The sequence below is a fragment of the Myotis brandtii genome, unplaced genomic scaffold, assembly GCF_000412655.1.
Source record: "Myotis brandtii unplaced genomic scaffold, ASM41265v1 scaffold84, whole genome shotgun sequence".
Classification (NCBI taxonomy): Eukaryota; Metazoa; Chordata; class Mammalia; order Chiroptera; family Vespertilionidae; genus Myotis; species Myotis brandtii.
The window spans coordinates 6137748-6153897 of record NW_005371410.1 but is presented as its reverse complement, the minus strand read 5'-3'; the positions used below and the strand labels follow the sequence as shown (position 1 = coordinate 6153897).

At 43.4% G+C, this 16150-nt stretch overlaps 1 long non-coding RNA gene and 1 pseudogene across 1 annotated transcript; one reads left to right on the top strand and one right to left on the bottom strand.

The window, feature by feature from the left end:
• Positions 1-1971: 1971 nt before the first annotated feature.
• Positions 1972-14778, top strand: LOC106724470. The gene is made up of 3 exons (XR_001360274.1): positions 1972-1981; positions 3445-3449; positions 14747-14778. It is a non-coding gene; the product is annotated as an uncharacterized LOC106724470 (long non-coding RNA).
• Positions 14779-15196: 418 nt separating this feature from the next.
• Positions 15197-15729, bottom strand: LOC106724469 (annotated as a pseudogene).
• Positions 15730-16150: the final 421 nt, after the last annotated feature.

Here is a 16150-nt window from a genome sequence, read left to right as displayed (position 1 = left end):
CCCAGCCCTCAAACGGGACCAGGCCAGCTGACACTCTGTTGGTGTTGTTGTTAATCCTCACCTGAGGACATTTTTCATTGATTTTTTAGAGAGAGAGAGAGGGAGGAAGGGAGGGAGGGAGGGGAAGAGAAAGAGAGAGAAACATCAATGTGAGAGATACATTGGTTGGTTGCCTCCCGCAAGCACCCCAACCAGGGCCATGGATGGAACCTGCAACCCAGGTATGTGCCCTTGACCAGAAATCAACCTGAGCCCCTTTGGTGCTCGAGCCGACACTCTAACCACTGAGAAACGCCAGGGCACGCACCTGCTGACACTTTGATCTTGGACTTCCAGCCTCCAAAACCATGAATCTGTAAATTCCTGTTGTTTAAGCCACACAGTTTGTGGCACTTTGTTAAGGCAGCCCTAGCAAATGAATACAGTATCTTGATTGCAGTGGTGGTTACACAAATCTATACATGGAATAAAATTGCGAATAAAATTGCACACAGACACACACACACACACACACACACACACACACACATGCAAATAAGTGTAGATTTTGAAAAAATTGTGAGAACTAAAAGTCTGTGTCTAGTTAACAAAAATATACCAAAGTCAGTTTCCTGGTTTTGATATTCTACTTACAGCTACTAATGCATAACATGTCACCTTTGGAAAAAGCTGGGTAAAGGGTACACAGGAAGCTTTTATGGCTTTTGTAAATTCTTATGAGTCTCCAATTATTTCAAAATAAGAAGTTTTGGGAAAATGCCATTCCTGATCAATGCTGCCCTCCTGATATTGAGTATTTCTGCACTGCTCCCCGACGAGCTACACACCAGCAGAGACACACGGAGGTCAGCCAGCTGATGGGGGCAGCCAGGGAAATGCCAAAGTAAACAATAGCACTTAGTAGTACAGTACTGCTATCAGGGACAAGTGATGTGTTTTATCTAAATTTCAAACACTCTACTACTCCTCCAGAACATGGGCAGTTTCAGAAAATCGCTACAGAAGGAACAGAAAAAAGGACAAGAACAGAAGGGTAGAAAACATTACGTTGGATTCCTTTCAGAACACTGATCCTACTTCAGCCAGTAGAAGTGAATCAGTAAGAAAACTGGCCAATGACTACAATTTTTATTTCTAGAAAAATCAGTGCCTTTCACATCCTCTTAAATTCCAGGTAAGCAATTTCTTTTTAAAATATTGATTCGAAGGGAAGTCAAATTACTGACATGCCTGGGGTGCTTTCATGCTTCTAAACCCAGCACTAGACCTACTTAGAGGCTTTCAAAACAACATGTCTTCAATAAAACAAGTTGGATGTGGGTGCAAAGGCACATGAGGATAAGACTGTTGAGAGAGCCTGGCTCCTCGCGGCTCCCTCATCCCAGTGCTGTCTCTTAGCTACCCCTTTCTTACTTGCTCCTGGGGCTGTGTCTTTAGTCAAAGGTAGCCATTATCTTGGGACGATTAACTCCAGTGTCTTCACTGAAAACAGGTTCTTCTCCAGTTGTCTGATGGAAAAATGAAATTCTTCCATTTCCAAAAATGGCAGTTACTCAGAATACTTTTACCCAACAAAGTGATTTTCTTTCTAACCTCCTGGGTCTGGAGGTTGCACGAGCTGCCTCATGGGGTAGCCGGTTCAGTGGGGAGAAATCGCTCATCTGTACCTTTGTTGCTTTCACACTTGGTGCTTTGTCTCTTGGGGGCCTTTGATAGAAACAGGGCCATTGTGATTTCGGTGTAGATAGATTTATTTTTTCCTTTGCTGAATTAATTTATCATGAATGGTCTCCGCAAAAACACGGTGTTTGTTGTGGCTGCACCTTTTTACAGAGCTATACACCTTCCTAACTATGAGAACGGAAAACAATGGTTCAAAGTAGTTATTTCATACAGGAACAACTGTAACAATAAAGAGAGCTTTAGCAAATATATACCAAAGTATATCAGCTTAATTCCTGCCTTCACAAGCTTTGTCTCTGTCCCTAGCCTGACGACATGTGTTACATATCACCCAAGTCCTTATTAGTTTCTTAACATAGCCCTCCTGGTTGAGACACCAACATTCATTTTGACTTGGCATAGTATGTTTCTGCAGCCAGTGTGGGCTTCCAGATTTAGCCTAAATTTGGAGTCCTGACCTTGCTGTTAACCTACTGTGTGACCTTGAATAAGTCACTTAGCATCTTTAGGCCTTTACTCAACAAACACTTATGGAGCACCTTATACCAAGAACCATGATAGTGAAAAAGGCCCCTATCCTAAAAAAGCTTCAAATTTATTAGGAGAAAATTTAAGGAAGGGAGGGAAAGAGGAAGAAAGAGAAGAAGGAAAGAAAAAGGGAACAGGGATAAGTTAAGCTTTGAGAAGGAGACAGGATATAGTTCCTTAATCATGTTGTATCAACCAAAAGGAAGACACAAAGTAGACTCTGCTGTCCCATGTCCCATGTCCCAGACCAGTCTCTGCTTTCCATGTCTGGGAACCTTCCTCCTCATCTCCCAGGGAAGCATTTGAGCATTGGAGTCAGCTAGAACTGGAAACTGAGGCAGAGGGAATGGCTGGGTAATACCCAAAACACTTCAGGAGGTAAGTTAATAAAATGCATACATAGCAAATCCATGATATGTTATTTTTATGAGTATTATTTATGCGTATTATTTTGTTTTATGTGAGTACTATTTTTCTTTTTAATATCCCTTACTTCTTTTTATGAAAAGAACAATTTATGTTTCTTAGAGAAAGAGAGGACAAGTAAAGAAGAAATCAGAAGGCATTCATGATCCCATGTACCAGACAACTGTTATCAACACCATTTTTGGTGTCGATACCTTCCCACATTTTAAACACAAATGCAATTGTTTCAATTTAAAAAAGTGGGATTATACTGTTCTTACTGTTCTGACACTTATTTCATCCTATATAGAAAAACAAAATTTATATTTTAGACACATTGATAAAAAATAGTCTTTTGTGTTGACTTTTATAAATCATTGTTTTAATTATTCTCAATGACCAATCTTGCAAAGCATGCAAGTGTCTATTTCATTGGATGATACATTTTGCTCCTACCTTCAAGGAAATGTATTTAGAAAACTAAAAGATCCTAATATATGGTGACAGGAGAAGATTTGACTTTGGGTGGTGGGCACACGGTGTAATATACAGCTCTTGTAACATAGAAACACATACCTGAAACCTATATGATCATGTCGACCAATGCCACCCCAATAAGTTTAACTTAAAAAGAAAAATTAATATGGAAAAGCTACAGTATAGTGTATGCATTTGCTTTAGTGTCACAGTTCCACGAATCATGGTCCTCACTGCATTGGTTCTTATTCAGTTTTGAGGGTCAGGAAAAAAAAAGACTTTATGAACTAAGAAGATGTTTAATGATTACAAAAACTGTATCTGTTTGCTTTGTAAGTTCATCACCTTGAGAAATTGTTTCCAACCTTTTGAATTAAGGGTATAAAGAAATTTGTTCTCATCAGGCATGAGCTTTCACTGAGTAAAAATACATACTTCAGATTTTCAAAAGATGTTAAAAAGTTCTTCATTCTATGAGTGGCAAAAGCACACCTCATACAAAAAACGTCTCTCCAAACTGACATGAAAATGCACTGCTTTGCCTACTTTTCACTTGTGACAATCAGGAAACATTGTCTGGCCTTCAAAGACCTGACCTTGGAACATGCCAGCTCTCTGTTCTCTTGCATTTATATTTGAAGAAATAAGAGAAACTTTTGAGATTTTCCAGAAATATTTCAGTTTAGTTCCATCACGGTACCTTGGTTTCTCTTCTGAAAAGGAAGACTTAAAGGGGCCACAATCTGAGGCCCTCTTAAGGGTCCCATGATTCTCTTTTGCTTATGTGCCTTTGGGTAAAGGAATTTATCTTCACATCCCCTGACATTTCTATCTCATTCGTTAGTTGGAAAACAGAAGTAACACTTTGTAGGCAGGTCTTGCCCAGTCTCAAACCTGGTGGCCTCTGTAACCTGCATGGGAATGTTGGTGATTAAAAAAAAAAAAGAAAAGATGTAATTCAGAACGCCATTTACACACATTGTAGTTGAAGACAGCTCCAAGTTGATCTTGTCTGTTTTCTGTCTCTTTAATTTTACAGAAGTTGGACCCTCTGGATGGGGTTATCCTTCCCTCTGATATTTAAGCTCAATTTAATTCCTCTGTCCATCTGTTTTCGTGCAACTACTCTTTCTCTAGAATATCCAACATCATACCGCCACCTCACTATGGCTTACGCTTCCATCTAAGGAAAACAAACCATGGGAGGCTTGTTTAAAAAGGATTCAGGCCAGCCTGGCTGGTGGGGCTCAGGGGTTGAGCGCCGGCCTATGAACCAGGAGGTCATGGTTGGAGGTCAGGGCACATGCCCAGGTTGCAGGGCATGCAATGATGATTCTCTCTCAACATTGATGTTTCTATCTCTCTTTCCCTCTTCCTTCCTCTCTGAAATCAATAAAAATAATTTTTATTAAATAAATAAATAAATAAACAAACTCAGGCCAGGGACAGAAATGAAACATCTCTCTACTTGATGCTGGAAAGCCGCTGTCCTTGGGGACTCTCTCATGCCCTTCCCAACAGTACAAGTGCAGGTGCCTCTAGTCAGGGCTCCTTCTGGGATACACTGAGTCTGATCTAGAAGTCAAAAGAGCTCAGGAGGTTATAAAGACAGCTCCAATTGCACAAAAACAGTCCTTGTTTTTGATAGACAGATGCAGAGAGCTTGGATTTATGCTCATTCCAGGAAGCTGGCATTTACCTGGCTAAGCATTTCTCACCTGCCTCCTCAAGCCTGGTCCTAGGGTTGCTCACCGGCCTGTCTTCCCCTATTCCTCAATGTTCTGGGAACATATACCATGTCGTTCCCATTGTTAAGTATTTGTAACATAGGTCAAATGCTAAACATGATCCATATGCTGCTCGCCAGACTCTTACTACTATTTGTTCAATGGAAGAAGAAATGTCAAGGCCTCATTAGAGCAGATAAAGAAGTGTGAACAATGGGCAATGCGACCGTCCAACAGTCAAGGTTTCGTTATGCATGCTTCACACAGATGCAGCTTCTGTTACCTACTATCGTACCTACTAGTCTGTCACTGAGACTACACCTACTAGTAAGTGTAGGATTGCCAAGGTAGTTAAGCAATAGATTACTACCTTTACTCCCTTTTTTTATTTGCCAGGGCTTATGATATCCATTCATTCAACAAATATGAATCAACATCATAAGACACTGAGCACCTCCAAGGTGCTAGGTGCCTCCTGCACGCCCTCCACTGGGGATGTGCCCGCAACCAAGGCACATGCCCTTGACCGGAATCGAACCCGGGACCCTTAAGTCCGCAGGCCGACGCTCTATCCGCTGGGCCAACCGGTTAGGGCTTTACTCCCTTTTTATATTTGCCAGGGCTTATGATATCCATTCATTCAACAAATATGAATCAACATCATAAGACACTGAGCACCTCCAAGGTGCTAGGCACTGTGTTTAGCATTGAGAATAAGCTCTAAAAAGACAGACTTGCTGTTCTGGAGGGACATGTGCTATTGACTATGAAAGCTGATTATTACATGTAAGAAAAAAAAAAAGAAGAATAGGTACATTTTGGAAAGGAAACCCCTCACGGTCTTTCAATTGAAAAACTAGCCCTCTGAGATCATGCCTAGAGTTTTGGGGTCCAGTGGTCATCCATTTTATGCAAATGACTCTAACCTCACTCATCTTTTTGAAACACTCTTTTCTATTCTGGTCAGGCTTTAAGAGATTTGGTTTTTTCTTTTCCTGGCTGTCTCATCCTGTCTTTTAAACCATGACAGAAAAGGATTAATAGCCAGGAGAACAGAGGGCCTGACAACTCAATTCTGTCACCCACGAGTACTTATTAAGCTGCCACCTGTACATAGCCCTGTGCAGGACGCTCTTGCTAATCACATGTGTGTGTCTCTTCTCCCGGCAGGACCTTGGCACACACCAAACTTAACAGGAAACTGCAGCTCGAAGGCTCATGGTGAGTGTGAGGTCAGGGCCTGGGATGAGACGTGAAGTGTGTGGAAAAAAGAGGCAGATACATGTCTAAGGTTAATTACATCCCAGGGAACTCAACACTCACGGAGACATGGTGGGGAGGGGCTGCCTGGTGACCACATGAAGGTTAATGGCACCATTATATATTGAAAGAGTCTATATTGTATCAATAAAGAGACAGACTTCGTTTCAACAGTGATATAATTGACCATAACCACTCCTCTGGTGCACTGACATAGAGCAGTGAAAACGCGGGTCGTTATGAGGAGACACATACACTTACACCCACACACGTGTGCACACCCCAAGCACTGTACCAAGGAGACTCACTCCACTGTATATGAGCTCTCAAATGACCGTGGCATCAGTTAAAATCAGAAGGACTTAATTATTCTTTTTTCATTATTGGGTGACCCCAAAATGCTGAAGCTTAACATGGAGAAAGTTTGATTTTCTTAGAGCAGGATTTTTAAGGAGACAATACTTTCTGAACTGGACCTGGGGAAGGCTTGAGAGTTCAACGGGGCAGGCTTGAAAACTGTCCACCTCACCATGTCCTGGGTGTGGAGTACATACTGTGTGGATACTTGCTAAATGATGACTCTTCGAATCTAAGAAAGGTGGGCAAGGCCGCTCTCCATTGCCCTGAGGGCAGGATGAGAGGAGAGTGAAGACAGGAAACTACTGTTTTCAGCCTCAGTTTTCTTCTCTCTAAAATGGGACTACTGCTATAATTTTGAGGATTATATGGGACAATAACTCTGAAAATACTCTTTAATTATTAAGGGGATAATCAATGTAAAAAATCATTTTGTTAATAGGTTAGCTATTTGTTTAAATGTTTCAACTTATTGAGGGTAAGAGTGGACTGCTTTAAAAGATGTTCTTGGTCTGAAAATTCAGTGACGCTCAGCTCACCGAGGTAACTTACGTGGGGTTTAAGGAGGGCAAAGGCAGGAGAGGTCTTAGGGTCACCATTCACGCCAGTTTCCCGGGATGCAGGACTTTCAATGCTAAACCCGGGACCGATCTGGGAAAACTGGGCTGAGTCCGTTGCCCTAGTCCCTCCTGTCCAACCGTCTAAATTTCATGACCTCTAATTTTAGTCCTCTCATTTATAACAGAATTTTAATAAACCTATGAAAATAAGGGTAATATCCTTTAACTGAGTGGAAGCAAAGCTGTCCCCATGTTTTTTTGTGACATTTTAAGAGTGTCAGGGGAAGAGAAGGAAAAAATATTCTATTTCATTCCATCCATTCCATTCACTCTCCCCACCTCTGAAAGGAGCTGCGAGTTGAACAATGCACACCCAGCACTGCCCACCTGAAATCAGTCACCGTGTGACTGCCAGGCTTCTCCAGCCACAAATGTGCAGGAATAATGTTTCCAGCGTGTCGGCGGATAACGTAAGTTCCACCGAGCACAAACTTGGAGGGCAAGTAATCAAGGTGTTTACCTGATGAATGAGGAGGGGGGAGAAGGCAGTATCATTTCAAACAGAACTAGCATTTTCCCATTAAGCCACGAAACTTGCAGGTATTCATCATCAAAATGAATGCGCCCTGCCTTTAGGTGCGTGCAGCCTTGCATGAGAGAAACCACCAGTATAGCACTTCCTTTCATCAAATTACCGAAGATGAAATGAATTTGGAAACAATATCCCAGGTGAATTAGACGTGAGGCTACTTAAGAGGAGGCTTTGCTAGGACCCTCGTTTATTATTTTGAGAAGTTAAGTCAGTTCCTGCCAATAATTCAGTACCGTCCCGCTCTCATCTCCATTATTTCACGGGCAGGAGATTCCGTGGCTAATGGCCAGAACCTATTGTATCTTGAGTTTGGCTTTGGAAATGGTTCTGAGAGTTTCCCACCGAGCCAAGAGTCAAGTTAGAGATCTCCTGTGCAGAAAAGGGTGGGCAGGCCATTATTCTGCAATATAGCAGAATAAAATAAGTAGGATTTCATTTAAGCTGTGTTTCTCTTTCAGATTAGGTTAAATGGCCAAGATGCTAAAAGCCTCTATCTTGTACAAATCGAGTGCCGCTGTCTGCGGGCTCTGACCATTCCGGCTGTAAGTCATATTCTGAAAAGCTTTTGATAAGCGTCTTGAGTGTAGGGAGACATCTCATGTGTCTTGCTAAGTAAGAACAGGCGCATTTTTATATCGAAAAGGTACCGCTCCTTCTGTAAGTGTCTTTCTCCCTTCAGGGGTATTTTAAAGGCAAGATTGAGACTTTTAAACCAAACTGTAAATCTGAGTTTCAAACATTAGTCCCCAGTTTCTTTGGGGGGAGGGGGTGTTTAGAGGAAAAATCAAAATATCAATATTTCAACTTGTACCCCCTAGAAAAATACCTGTTTAGGAAGGGAGTTCTTGAAGCAGAAAAAGCTCATTTCCAGTAAAAAAAACCAAAACAAAACAAAAAACAACAACAAAAAAACAAACACACAACATGGAAAAGGAAAAAGCACTATTGGGTGTCTATCTGCTACCAAATCTCCCTCCACTCACCTCTGGTCTAACCGTGGCCACTGTGGACACCCCTCCTCTCCTATCAAGGCCGGACGGAGGGTCCCTCTGGCAGCAGGCAATCCTCTTTTACCCACTGGTTGATGCTTACAATTCTACTATTAGGACTTAATCCCTTTAGTTTCAGCTTTGATCCCAGTTAAAATGCAAATACCATTGGGTGGGGTGATACTGCTAAACTGTTATCAGCCCTGTACAGTCCACTGAGAAGGCAGGCGCAGGGCACATTTTGCTAGGGGTGCGAGGGCAAGACCTGGAGGCCAAAGAGCAACGGAGGAGGAAGTATGAACACAGAACAAGGGCTCCCAAGCCCTGTAATCAACCCGCCTCTCCCAACCCCCCATTCCTGACAGAATCTGAAAACAGAAATTTTATTCTGACCCATCAGGACAGTATAAGTTTATGTAGCGATTCCCCCACCAAAGAGTCTGAGAAAAGTATTAGCTGAACAATGGAACAAGCTACCTTTCTACTAAAAGATAATTCAAAGGTTGGGGCCCATTCTGGGATAAACCATAATGGTTAATCCTTAGGGTTCAGCCTTTCTGTTCTAACTTTAACTAAGGAAAAAAGTTTAGCCCTGTTCAAGCCATTATCTGTTCCTAAACTGCATAGTATATAAAATGTAAATGTGATCACACTACTCTTAAATTATTATAACAATACGCCGTTCTGTTTTCTTCCCCTTGACATTTACAAAATTCATTTGGAAGAGTGGGATCTACCTCACAGAGATTAGTGATAAATCATGTATTTTTAATGAATATCAATAGAAGAAACCCCATGACATAGCCCACCATCTAATTTGATTAAACTGTGCTTAAGGCAACACTACCTCTCTGGCTAGGGAATAGCTCCATAATGACTTTGTGAGCATTATTGCAGGCTGTTTTAATGATTTAATGAACTGCCTCTATATTTAGTTCAATAGCCTTAAAATGATTAGTGTTTAAGAAAAATTAGCTCACTTTGATTTGATTCTATTTGATGGTAAGTTTAAATAACCTAACCCTTCAAAACACAGTGGGGGAAAAAAAATCCTAGAATCACAGCCAGCTAACTGCTAGAAAACATTATGACCATCATTAATAACCGTTCATTTATGTTTAGCTACAGTATCCAGCCTGACGGGCTCGCGGAGGAGCCGGGCTGTAGGAACAAGGGCTAATGCTGCATTTCATCTTCCCTTTCTACAAATGGGAAGGGGAGGGAGAGGGAGGAGATGAGAGAAGCATGAAAGAGTCTTCAATTTCACGTGTTGGGGTATAAGGAATTTTCTCTAGTTCAGGTCTAAAGTGGGTATCTGTCTACACTGGGGAGAAGTTGCAGGTTTCCAGAGGAGGAGGAGGGGAAAATTGGTGTGAGGTTTTGCGCCAGCCCCTCCTGCTGTGATGTGGGCAGCCGGCCTGGTTAGGTTTGAGCAGTGTGGTCAGGAACACCCTGGGACACCCTGATGGGATTCGGGGAGGCTTTCTGCGAAGGGGGCTGAGGCAGATGGCATTTGTTAACAAGGGTAAGTGATCTGAGAGTTGGTGTGACACAGCGGGGACCAGAGCCAGCTCCTTGCCACAAAATAAAGAGGGTCACAGCGCGCACACAGAGGTCTGCTCTGTATCCCCGTGGGTCACCACGCCATGTCCTCACCCCAACACGTGGACAGTAACTGCAGTACTGGGGAGCCGAGTACTGCACGTCATCTGCAAACACTTCTGCCAATTGTCCTCTGTGCGGAATACAGTGGGGCCTTGACTTACGAGTTTAATTCGTTCCGTGACGGAGCTCGTAACTCAAATTACTCGTATGTCAAATCAAAAGTGAACGAGTGAGACACGTGATGCTGGGCTGATGTTGTGGCGTTCACTGTGACGTTCGCTGCGCCAACTAGCGGTGGGGTATCTGAAGCTGCTCGCAATCCGAATTTTAGCTCGCAACTCAAAGCAAAAAATCGGCCGAGAGACGGCTCGTATCTCGAAAAACTCGTTAGTCGGGACACTCGTAAGTCAAGGCCCCACTGTACAACGTTAAGAAACCATCTTAGAAGAAAGTCCTACATTGGAAAGTCCATTTCGCTTTGAACTTCGATACAATGATAGAGAACGTGGATTGAGCACACACCCAATGCCAGGCACTGTTTACTCTTCTCATAAACTCGGAGAGGCTTATGACTATCCCCGCTTGCAGCAAAAGAAGCCGAAGCTCAGAGAGATGAAGCGGCCTGCCCAAGGTCCCGCAGCGAAGGCAGCGGGAGGGAGGGACGACCTGATCCCAAGACTGAATCAGCTCCAACGTCCTTCACCACAGTGTCATGTTCCTTTCACTTCTCCACCGGTGCCATGTGATGTGCTGAGCATATTCTAGTTAGAAACAGTCCGATTTAAGGAAAATGGATGTCAGAGGAGGGTTGGTGAGCATCCAATGATTCACTAAATGCGGCTGCTCCCCCCAGCCTTCATTACTCAGAGCTGTCACTGTGGCTTCCTGGGCCTTGGGGGCAAGAATGCAATCCACTAACCATCAGCACGCCTCGTCCTTGCAAAGAGAGGGGAAATATTTCTAAATGAACCATTGTCATCCGAAGACAAAGCTCTGTATTTCTTGGCGTGTATTATATAACCCCAAGATGCCTTTCTCCTCTCTCCGTCTTCCTGTTAATGTCCACTGCCCCATCCTGCCCGGTCCCACACTCAGGCATGTACACACCCATGTGCATACACACACACACACACACGCACACGCACACACATGCACACGCACACAGGTACACCTTTCAGTCCCACTTCAAGGCCATTGACTGAGCCCCTGGTATGGGCCTCTCTATAACACAGAGATGAATGAAACAGGACCCCTTCCCACGGTCTGTACTTGAGGAAGCCCAGTCTCCTGAGGAGACGGGACTAGTTCATATCGTCACATACAATGTCTGTGGCCATCACATCTCCCTTGGCAGCATCCCAGACATCCCAGTACTTTTTCAGAGTCCTCTTTGTAAAGGTGTCAGCCTCTTCCTGTATCACCTTCCCTGGGTCTCAGAGCCACCTCTTGTCTTTGCTACCCTCACTCCAGACCTTGACCTTCCTCCCCCATCACCTCACCAAAAAAACCTACCCCATGCCTCATGACTCATTTTCTCAAGGCCAACTGTTCTGACACACTCGTTCTGGACTTGCACATAAAAAGCTGAGAGTAACGTGTGTCTTTTCCCCTCCTGCAGAATCTGGAAGCGTTTGTCTTATGCTGTGGAAGAGTATCAGGCTGTTTTGTGTAGAACGTTTCTTGGTGGTGAAGTGGCAAATTCTTGTAATATGGAGCAGGAAATGTACATGAATGGAGCTAGCTGTCTGGGGACTGGCAAGCTGGAGATCCATGTCCCATCCAAAGGGGGCAGCACCCTTCAGCGACGGCCCAGGGTCACCACGCAGGGATGCCAGTGTTGCCAAAGCACCGACTTTTCAAGAAAACCACAAAATCCTGATTTTTGTATGAAACATTCTAATATTTTATAGTTGGCTCATTAAAAAATAAGTACATGAGCGAATACTGTGCATGCTAAATAAGACACACCTGCAGCTCAAATACAGCCCACAGCTGGCTGTTTGCAACTTTGGCCCCACAGTCACGCAGCAGCATGGACAGACCCAGCTAAGCGAGGACCAAAATACGAGGGAATTTCAGCACCGAGGCCACAGCTCAGCGTGGAGGAATGCTCTCCCCAGATGTTCATGAGCAGCACTCTGGACACTAAAATAAGCACATAGTGTAAGATGAAGCTGACATGTGCCTCTTGGGGTGAGCCAAGGACTCTCGATGTTGCTGCTAATGACTTTTCCTGTAACCCACCCAAATCTCCCTAACTCCTGATTGAGGGAGGGAAAAAATGCTCCGGGCTGCGCATATGCAATATCCAATCGGAATGAGAAATTACCTGACCTACATTCACATCTTCTGACTCTGGTTTTGAGCACCGTGTTCGTGAAAGAGCTGCTGTGGAGTTAAGGATTCTAACCTTACTTGTTAGTTGCTTCTGTCCTCCCTCTGGAAGCTGCCTGTAATCACAGAGTCCGTTGTTTTAACAAACACAATGAAGTTTCATGCAGAAGACAGGTCTTGAAATTTAGAAAGCTTAACAGGAAAGTGGGAGACAGTAATTTTCTTAGCATGGGGAATCCCATAAATTTCCCATTTTGAATCCCATCCTTCCTGGCGAGTGGAAAACTTGCCCTGAAAACTGGGGTAAAGGGATGGAACGGCGGTTTTGGACCCCAAAGGGAACATCTCCACAGGTTTCCGTGTGTGGAAAGCCGTTTGAAATTGAGTATGTGTCAACACGGATTTAATTAACTCCCAGCCAGGACATATTGGAAAGGATCCCAGAAAGTTGGGACAAAGGAGAAGGTGTTAATTTCTCGGCGGGAGAGAAAGTACCTTTTAACTGCATTGGATTATGGCTCAGGGCCGGGTGAATTTTCAAATGATCCATTTCAGGTGGGCTGGAAACAGGTGGCAATAAAAATCAACAAGTCAGTCCCTGGCAGTAAGGCTGGGAGATATAGGACAGGATCCAGTGATCAACACCACAAACATTCAATTATTCAATGTACAGGTCGTACGAGAATCCCTGACTCTGGAAAGGACAACAGTGGGGTGTCCTCAAGAACTAAAAATCATGTTTCTTGGCAAGAGTTAAACCCATTTTTAAAAAATTTTAAATCCCACATACTGAATGTGATTCCCTATCTATAGGAGAAAGCCAAGAGATTGAGAAGTTTTGGGAATCTCAAACCCCAATTGATAATGGCAGCCCCTAACCCAGGATCTTCCCTTGCATCCTCTGAAAGCCACAGAGATCCACAGGAGAGCATTAATACAGCACACACAAGCCATGCCTTCAGTGTAAGTAGGAGACTGAGAATACTAGGAATTTCAAATTACCTCTTGATAGATAGAGCACCAACTGATGAGGTTGAGTATATTCTTAGTGCTATGGAATGAATGTTTGTGCCTCCCCCCATTCCACAATTCATGTATTGAAGCCCTAACTCCCCAATGTAATGATATTAGGAGGTGGGCCCTTTGGAGGTAATTAGGGCTAGATGAAGTCCTGAGGTTGACTTGATAAGAAGAGAGACTCCAGAGTGTTCTCTCTCTTTTCTCCCCCCACCCCCCTCTCTCAGCAAGACGACCATCTGCAAGCCAGAAAAATGTTCTCACCAGGAACTAAACTGACACCTTGATCTTGGACTCACCAGCCTCCAGAACTATGAGAAATAAATTTCTATTGTTTGTCACCCAGTCTATGGTATTTTGCTGAGCTAAGACACTTGGGGAAGCAGAACTGAATGTGATTGTAATTTAAAAAGCAGACACAAAATCAATTATATTGTATCCTGTTAGGAGAAAGCCTGGAACATAGAAAGGCAAGTCTGCAGAGTGGGAAGTTGACCCTGTTTATTCATTGGTGATCAAGTTGGAGAGGCACTAAGTCCAGAGAATGGGAACTCTCTGTTCCCTGGACAGGGAGGCTCTGTTATGGGGCAGAGGTAACTCATAAAGCCACATGGTGGACAAGACTGACTATTCCTCAAAGGGTCCACTTCTCCACACCAAGCTCACCAACCAACCCTCTCAGAATGATTCTGGCCTCCCAGGCATACGGGTACCAGGAAGGGGGTAGGCAGGAAGCATGCACTTCAGTGATCAACTGATGAGGTTGATACTCAACCTCATCAGTTGGTGCTCTATCTATCTGCAGTTCCCCCCTCTAAAATAACAAGCTGATGTCTACTCTTCTCTGAGCTTGTCTGATGTGAGTCTGCCTCCCCAACTCTAATCAGCTCCTGATAATATGTCAGAGAGCTAAACCCAAGGCAATAGTGCATTTGCTAACAAGTTATCCTTTGTTGGATAACCATCTCTATGCCCTCTAAAATGCTTCTGTGTGCCCAGTCCTGTTCTAGATGTCCAGAGATTATCATACATGGCCCTTGCCTTCTAGGACCTGCCAATTTACTTAAAACTTGACATATGAAACAATTAGAGAACTATATACAATAGCAGGTGATTGAGTACCAGATGGCCAATAATGCTAGAAGAGGAGCACAACCATTGGAGATCAGGGTAAGTTACTTGACCTCTCTCGTTTCCATATCCATAAAACAGGGATGAAAATAGTACCCACCTCATAAAGCTGTTGTGAAACTTTACTTAATAGATGTAGAGTGCCTAGACCAGTGATGGCGAACCTATGACACGCGTGTCAGAGGTGACACGAGAACTCATTTTTTTGGTTGATTTTTCTTTGTTAAATGGCATTTAAATATACAAAATAAATATCAAAAATATAAGTCTTTGTTTTACTATGGTTGCAAATATCAAAAAATTTCTATATGTGACACGGCACCAGAGTTAAGTAAGGGTTTTTCAAAATACTGACATGCCAAGCTCAAAAGGTTCACCATCGCTGGCCTAGACCATGCTCAGCACAGAGTCAGGAAGTAAGTTTAGGTCATTACCGAGCATTACCACATTTTTTTTAGGGTGACACAAAGTTTTCTTTAATTATTCTTTGGGGGGAAGGGATACCACACTTCTACTCAATTAAGAGAAACATTTTTATCAGCACAGAAGTCTTTTCTATTTTTTCCCACTTATCATGCCATAAATTCATAGGGAATGGGTTCCAGCAGCTCAGGCTCCTTTCCATTGGTTCTCATAAAGTGTGCTTCTCTAGGTGGAGCAGGCTGACGCTTCAGTTGAACCCAGATACCTTTCTCTTTGGCTTCCTTCTTTTTCTGATCATTTTCCTTCACACGTTTCAGGAAGCTGTCTCGGCTCTTAGAGTGTTTAATATGCTCAATACGTACATTAATTCTCTTGGCAAGAATCTTGCCCTTAACTTGCTTGTTCACAATAATGCCCACTGCATGCTGGGTGACATTGTAGACTCTTCCAGTTTTGCCCTGGTAACATTTGTGGGGCATTCCTTTTTGAACAGTGCCCATTCCCTTGATGTCCACAATATCACCTTTCTTGTAGATTCGCATGTATGTGGCCAAAGGAACAACTCCATGTTTTCTCAAAGGCCTAGAGAACATATAGCGGGTGCCTCTCCTCTTTCCCTTTGTGTTAGTCACTCTGGCGAATTACTGGAAGATGGCGGTTCCGGCCGAAAGGAAGGACATACCACATTCTGAATGAATGAAAGTTGAGCCAGTGTGGCAGAAACAAGGGCTGAATTCCAGAAGCTGATTTTAAATTATAAAGCTCCTCCCCCATGAGTGAAAACAGGACCAATCCCTCTCCTCCATTATATTCTTCTTGGGTTTGGGGGATCTCCCTGGGACATTCCTTTCCTGATGATGCAGAGCCATGCTCCACGTGCTTTTGTAATTATGCTCATTAACAGAACGAGGAGCGAGGTTATTTTTGGTGTGTCTGGAGACAAATCAGAAAGTCCATAAGCACTAAAATTAATTTCTCAAAAGTATCCACTGGCGATCCGTGTGTGTTTATACAGACTCTCTGAGCATGATGAAGACATAGCATGTGTTGCACACTTTGCTG